Consider the following 8,207-nt stretch of genomic DNA (forward strand, 5'->3'; position numbering starts at 1 on the left):
ACTGAATAGACAGATGGACGATGACCAGGACGTACACGAAAATAGAACCTTGGCCCGTAACCTGCAGCAGTGGCCCAACACCAGCCCCCTGTCTGCAAACGGCCAGCCGGGAAGCCAGCCTGCTGTGCAGCGGACCCGCCGGAGCCGGACAACCACATCCTGTGACACCAGGAGGCTAAACTCTGGGACAATCAGCCCCCAGTGGCCTGGACTTGATCAGTAAGTGACAGCTGCCCTCACTGTTGCTCCTGCTGGAAACGTAGGACCAACTAGAGGCTACTGAAGCTGCTGTTGGAACCCAGCCCCTCTCCCACCTCAGATTAGCTCCCCGAGCTCTCCGGGTGCCCTCCAAGGGCGTGGGGATGACCACCTGTGTGACAGTCCCTAGAGCTTCTCCCAGGGCATAGGTGAGGTCCACCCCAGCTTCCTAAGGCACCTGTCCTAAAAGGCCCCGGGGAGAGCTGAGGAACGGAGGCGGGGTGTAGGAGGTCCCCCGGAAGGACACCCTGTGCCAGGCCTTGGCACCTGTCTCCTCGCTTAAATCTCCCAACGGCTCTACAGGACAGCACTTGTCATCACTTTACAGGCAGGAAAACCGAGGCGAAGGGGAGTTAAGTCGTCCCAGTCGGCGGGGAGAAGAGGCGGGAGAAGGGGAGAAGCTGCAGCGCCGGCGCTTCCGCCACCCTCGGGCGCGTCCCCCCATCACACCTTTGTGGCCTGAGCTCCCAACCTGTGCCGCTCACCCACCACCAGGGCTCAGCCAGAAATCGGGACCCCCATCAGAAGGGACAGTTGTATCTGCTGGACATCAGAGGCCGACGCCCAGGGCCCTCCGCTCACATGGCCAGGAAACTAAAGGAGAGAGCAAGGCGAGAGGCAGAGCCCGAGGCCTGCGGACTCCACGGCTAACCGTGCACCTGTGCTCACAGGTGAGCGGCTGAGAGGGCGTGGGATGGAGTTCACCTCCTCCTTCCTCCCAAACGCTCTTGCCGTGACTCCAGCCTCAGAGGCCCGAGCGAAGGCCCGCAGCAGAACACGAGCCCGCGGGCTGGCGCCACGCGCCCCCTACAGACAACTGGCCGCCACGGGGACTAGGCCAGGATTAAAGTGCAATATTGTTGTTCTCCCAAATGTTACTAGATGTTTGGAATTACTCACAGGTGTGGAACAAGTTACCTAGAAAGCATATAGAAGTAGGAATTCTAAGTTTAATTTTTAAAAACTGGCGTGTAAAAAAAATATCTTTTAATATTTATTCATTCTTCTCCCTTCAAAGTACAGGTTGAAAAAAGAAACTATGGTAATAGGGCTTTTTAAAGCCTAGGAGTAGAGTTTGTAAGAAGCAATTTTAATTCAAATGTTATATAATCATCTACTTAATGACCTTTTTTAAAAATTTCTATCCTTTTTCTTATTCCAGTTAATAGCCTAAAAGTTAAATACAGTTATGAATTTTTCTATTAAAAAATAAAAACTCAATTCATCACAGGCAAGAAAGAAAGACAATATTACTTCTCATGAATCTATTTCAAAGACTGGCTTGTCATCCTAGCTAATTACCCAGAGTTCATTCAGTTATTCACTCTTTCCCATCTTCCTTAAACAAGGCGTTGCCTTGAGTTTTCATTTTAGTCAGACAGGCAGACAGTTAACTAGGACGCAAATTTTTTAAGCGATTGGAATCTCGACGGTGGTAAGTGTGGCATCGCGGGGCCAGAACCGGTGGGTGAGTCTCGGACACTGCGCGGGGCCTCCCTCCTTTGGGAAGAGGTGCCTTTTGTGATAAAGCACACTTGGAGTAACTTTAAACGTAAATCACGGTCCCAGCAAGTTTTTCTGTAGATACAGACAAGATTATTCTAAAGGTATGTGGAAAGGACAAGGAACTCAGTAAGTGACTAAACAACCCAGCCTATTCAACTTCTAGACTTCTTAGGTAGAGATAGTGATGAGGACAGCCCCCTCTGGCAGGGGACGGACATATGTAGCAGAGCAAGCCCAATGGAGAGTCGAGGAATACTCCCACGTGAAGAGCCCCCCGAAACATCGGTAGGCATCCGGACATCTGGAGGCAAAAAACAAACCCAAAACCAACAAAAACTAAGCCGAAGTCCCAAACCTTGTATGAAAATTCACTCAAAGTATAAAACAGAAAACTCTAAAACTTTCAGGGAAAAGAGCACATAGAAAATATTTGGGATCAAAAGATAGGCAAAGAGTTCTTAGACTTGACATCACATGCACAATCTACAAAACGAAAAATTGACAAATTGGACTTCATCAAAATTAGACATGTTTGTTTTATGAAATACCCTGTTCAAAGGATAGAGATAAGCTACAGAGTGGAAGAAGAAAATATTTGCAAAGCACATATATAGCAAAGAATTAAGTAGAACATATAGAGGACCCTCAAAACTCAACAGTAAAAGAGCAATCCAATTAAAAAATGAGCAAAAGATGGCAAATAAACACGTGGAAAGATGTTCAAAAATCATTAGTCTCTGTAGAAGATGCAAATTAAAACCACATGAGATATTACAACACACCTGTTAGAATAGCTAAGATTAAAAAATAGTGACATTACTGGAGCTTCCCTGGTGGCGCAGTGGTTGAGAATCCGCCTGCCGATGCAGGGGGCGCGGGTTCGTGCCCTGGTCCAGGAAGATCCCACGTGCCGCGGAGCGGCTGGGCCCGTGAGCCATGGCCGCTGAGCCTGCGCGTCCGGAGCCTGTGTTCCGCAGCGGGAGGGGCCACAGCGGTGAGGGGCCCACGTACCGCAAAAAAAAAAAAAAATAATAGTGACATTACTAAATGCTGGTGAGGAAGCAGAAAAACTGGACCACTCAGACATACATTGCTGCTGGGAATTTTAAAAGGTACCGCCAGGGAAAATATGTGCAAGTCATATATCTGATAAGGGATGTGTATCCAAAAAAATAAAGAACTCATACAACTCAAAAATAAAGAGGCAAATAACTCCTCTAAAAATGGGCAAAGTATCTGAATAGACATTTCTCCAAACAAGATCCACAAATGGCCAGCAAGCACCTGAAAAGATGTTCAACATCTTGAGCCATTTGGGAAATGCAGATCAGAGCCACAGTGAGGTACTGTACCACTTCACACCCACTGGGACGGCTATCACCAAAAAGACGAATAGTAACCCATTGGCGGGGATGTGGAAAAATCGGAACCCTTGTGCACCACGAGTGGGAATGTAAAATAGTGCAGCTGCTTTGGAGAACAGTTTGGCAGCTCCTCAAAATGTTAAACAGCTATACGATCAGCAATTCCACTCCTAGGTACAGACCCAGGAGAACTGAAACACACACACACACACATACCCAGAATGTGTACACTAATGTTCACAGCAGCATTATTCATAACAGACAAAAAATGCAAATAGCCCAAATGTCATCAGCTTATGGATGGATAGACACGGCTGGTCCCTCCATACAAAGGAATGTTGTTCAGCCAGAAGAAGGAGTGAAGTACTGACACCTGCTGCATCCTAGATGAGCCTTGACAGCATGATGCTAAGTGAAGGAAGTCAGGCCCAGAAGGTCACCTACTGCATGATTTCCTTTACGTGAAATGGGCAGAATAGAGACATTATCGTGGAGACAGAGAGCAGGTGCGTGGTAGCTAGGGGCTGGGGGCAGTGGGGAGTGGAGAGTGACTGCTAATGAGTGTGAGGCTTCTTGGAGGGGGGATGAAAATCTTCTGAAATTAGATAGTGGTGATGGCGCACAACTTGATGAATAGTAAACTTTACAAGAGTGAGCTTCACAGCATATGACTTATATTTTAATAAAGATAGATGGATACATAGCTACATAGATGCTAGACAGAGCCACTCCGGAAAATGCCTTGGTAGTTTCTTTAAAAAACTAAACATGCAACTACCATGTGACCCAGAAATTTCACTCCTGGGCAGTTACCACAGAGAAATGAATATGTGTGTCTACAAGAAAACCCGTACACCAGTGTTTATAACAACTTTATTCAGAATAGCCCTAAATCGCAATCAACCCAGGTATCCTCCAAACGTTAAATACCGTGCTGATCCGCCTCACGGAAGGGTCATCCGTAATCGACAGGAACGAGCTACCAGCGCACACAGCTAGCCGGGTGAAATGTTCCGAGAGCGACGCTTAGTGAACAAACCCAATCCCAAAAGGTTACACGCCGCGTGATTCCATTTATCAAGTGTTCCCGAAACAACAAAAGTACAGAAATGGAGAACGATGAATGACTGCTGGGGATTAAGGGGAGGATGGGCAGGAGGGAGGCGGGCGTGTCTATGAGGGTCATGTGGTCCGTGGAAATAATTACAGACAGGACAGATACAGACCCTGGCCCCCCGGAGCTAAAGAAAATCCACTGCCACCTAATTTGAATGATTATAACTGCTCGAGAAATGCACAAAGCAACTGAAAGGAAGAGCAAGGGAGGAAACCACAGTGAGCTGGTGTCTAGCCTACTGGCTTCTAAATGGAACTGTGTGCGTTTGCACTAAGTGCCGAAACCAACGTGTGGGGCGTGGTAGGCCTTCCACCAACATGTGCCGCTGAGCAAATCAATGCTTGTTTAATGAATTCCAGAGTCACAATGTCACACGTGCAAAAGAAACTGATTATTCTCAATGGGGCTCTACTATAAAAAGATTATTAGTTAAGCAAATTGTCATTAATCAGAAGGAACACTTTCTTTATAAGGAATCCAGCCTAACTCGGTGGTTATGGCATTGGAATATAAGACAGGAATTATCCTTGTAAATACAACCTACTGGTCCCTGAATTAGTCAAAATCTGTACAAATAAAACTTGGATTCAATACATTCATTGTGAAGAATTATGCCCCCAAAGAAAGATGACACCAAGAAAGATGAGAAATTGAAAGTAATGACAAAGGAACCCAAAAGGATGGATGGGGGCCAATGAAAGTTACTTCTGAAAATGAAAGTTATCGTCTAATTCTGTTTGACTTTCGAGGAAAGCCAAAGAAAATTTATATCTAGCAATAAGTTTTAATATCTGGCAAGTTCTTCAGAGTCTGAAACACTCGAAGTTCAGGGTAGAAATGGGGCAGCTGGGAATGTGTTCAGATCCACGGTCAACTCCAGCTATCAGGAAGCAACTATGCGGGGAAGGTCTGGGATTATTACCACCCAGTCTCACATTTAATGCAGCAGAACTGGTGTTTGCGTTTTTCTCTTGTAAGCAGCATCTGTGGTCCAAGGGTGAACAATGACACGGCCTTGAAGGGAAGAAACCTGGAAACCGGAAACCAACAGATTGACGGGGTAGAGACCAGACCTCAGACACCAACACAGAAGAAAGAAAATGAATGTCACCTGAATTCTTCTGACAGGAATAGGTGTGCTCCCTTCCTGTGAAACTCTGAAAAGTCACCCACAGTGGGGAAGCCTCTGTGTGTGTGTGTGTGTGTGTGTGTGTGTGTGTGTGTACATGTGCAGAGGATCATATTTGGAAAGGTACAAGAGAGTCAAAAATCCAGGCCGGAGATGGACTTTGGAATCCATTCCATATTATGGGACTTTTAACTGGAAATGTTCACCTTTGAACTTTCCCTATATTTTTATATTGTATCTGTTTCCTATAGGAAGGGAAAAGAGGCTAGCACCACGTGCAGATCTGTGGTTGAAACTGACTCCCCCAGAGGGTCACTGGAGTAACTCCCCTCGGGGTCCCCAGCGAGCGCAGGAGTGAAAGCCTCGTCCTGACCCTGCTCCCGGCCGCAGTGACCTCTCCAAAGCAGGGCTCAGCTCATTGCCCCTTCCTGTCCTTTAATCCCAGACTCCCACCCAGCTCTGCTCTGCCTCCGCTTTACTGGTGAAATGCCCAGGAGGGCCTGAGCGCAGGTTCCTGCTGCAACACAGATGGGTCTTTCTGGGGGTTCAGAATAAGCCTGTTGGCTTACATGAGGCTCTGCCCCTTCCCAAAATCTTAGTGATGCCAGAGCCATATCTGTCAGACATCCTGCTGGTGACGTCCAGCAATCCCCAACCAGCAGAAGCAGAAGGGGGGTCCTGGGGGAACACTGGGCTCCCCTGTGATTCCATGGGCAGGGCAGGCTGATGGGTGGCTGGACCCTGGTCCCAGGCGCTCGGGGCGTGTCCCCGCCACTCTGCTCTCTCACGGAGCTGTGTCATTTCTCCCCTGGGACAGGGACCACTCCCTGGCTTTCCTTCTAAGATGGTCTGATGCTCTGGTCCAGGCGGGTCCTTGCTGAGAACCCTAATAAAGGCCCAAGTTGGTCAGGAGGAGGCCAGGGCTCGGGTTATCTGCCCATCACTATGGAAAAGGAAGAAAGTGCCTTCAGTGCAGATCAAGGACCTTTACAAGAAAAGAGAGAGGGGCAGCGAGGGGACTGCTCTGAAGCCCCCTGGGCCGCCACACTTGCACCCCATCTCTCCAGCCTCCCCTGGAAGCTCACTTCAGGGCAGAGGCAGAGAGTGATTTCCAGAATGGTCCTTACCCCAGGGCCAGCCCTACATCCGGACAGTTAACAGCCCCATTCATCAAGGCGAGGGAAACAGAGACTATCTTCCTACACATGAACTGTCATCCTGGCTAAGCCATCCATCCGTTCACTGGCAAACATGGAGTCATGTGTTGTATTATCTTCATCTTCTGGGTGAAATGGTGGCCCTGCCCTCCCGGGGCCACGCGGGGCACCTGCCTCCAGAGATGGCTCAGCCTGCAGTGGGCTCTCCCCTCCCCACCCCAGCACGGAGCCCCCCGCTCCCCGAAGCCGCTGCCGACTCTGACACCCCCTGCTCGGGGGTGACAGGCTGCCTGACCCTCCGCAGTCAGCGCCCCCATCTTCCAGGCCCACAGCCCCTCCTGAGTGAGCCCCTCGACCCGGCCTGGCCCGGGCTCCTGTCGGAAGCGACTCCACAACCCACGACTCGGCCTGATTACCTGATGGCTCCTAAGTCAAAGGGCATTTCTGTCCCCAAATCTAGAGTGGCGTTTTCTAGAGTGGCTTCTACTGAGGAGTCACCTCTGGAGAAATGCTTCAGATAAATTAAAAGCAGGCTCCAAGGTCAAAAAGCTTCGGGCAGTTTCTCCGGGAGATACACGATACATCGTCATTTCTGGGAAGCTCTGCAGTACAGAAACCTGCTTCAAAATTCTGATCGTATGAATCTTTAAACTCAAGTTAAACGTATATCCTAAGAAGTTCCGACCCTCGCCCTGGGTCCATCTCTGCACAGCCAGCACCCCTGATGCCCCTTTTCTTCTACGGGGACTCTGCACCCAAAGGAATCGGACGTGGGTAAAAACTAAGAGGACACATCACGCAAGCGGCGAGGGGGGCGTTCCCTCTGGATCTGCACCGGAAGTTGCACACGGTCTGATGTCTTGGTTTCACTGATTCAATAATTCATATACTGAAGCACGAACTCTGCCAACCCCCAGCCCCCGAACCTGGCAAGTGAACTATGTCTCTTCATAGACAATCAGGAAAGAACCAACACATCGGAAAGATAATTGCTTTTAATTTTCTAAGTTTTCACTTACGCAACATGATAAAGGCAGATATGACTCGATATGACATTTTTACAAAAAATGTCCCCCCAGCATCTGGGCAGTAGTATATAAATATTTACAATGAAAACATAGGCAAGGAGAAAGGAAATCTTCATGGTTCAAGACAATTTCTTTCCAATGCTTCTCAGAATCTTGAAAATAAAATACTTCATTACCTTCCTTAGTCATCCATATTTACATGTTGATTCCGCTGATGGTTCAAGAAATCTAGGCTTAAGGATGTTTTGTTCTATATCACTCCTGCTCTTTTTCTACACAGTTTCTGAAGTTATCTAAAACAGTTAATTGTGAAAGTGTAGACCTTGAAAGAAGAGAAAAAAGAATAAATTATGTAAACATGGTGCATTAAGCTACAAGGTTCTCACACAGGTAACAGTTGATAAACTTGACTACCAAGATGATAAAATGCTCTCTATTTTCCTATGTATTTCAGTTTAATTTTATATTACCAAAAAAGCCTTCTGAAGAGGATGCCGAGGAAACAGCAACGATGTTACCATCCTAACTGATGAGTATCCATCACCCTAATTTTCTCTAAAAGAAACCGTGGTTTTTTTCAAAAAGTGACAAATATGAATTATATCACGGAGAGCTTAAAAGCCTCAACAAAGTGTGGTATCTTTTAAA

The sequence above is a fragment of the Grampus griseus genome (genome assembly GCF_964374135.1).
Source record: "Grampus griseus genome assembly, chromosome: 18".
In the NCBI taxonomy this organism is placed as follows: Eukaryota; Metazoa; Chordata; class Mammalia; order Artiodactyla; family Delphinidae; genus Grampus; species Grampus griseus.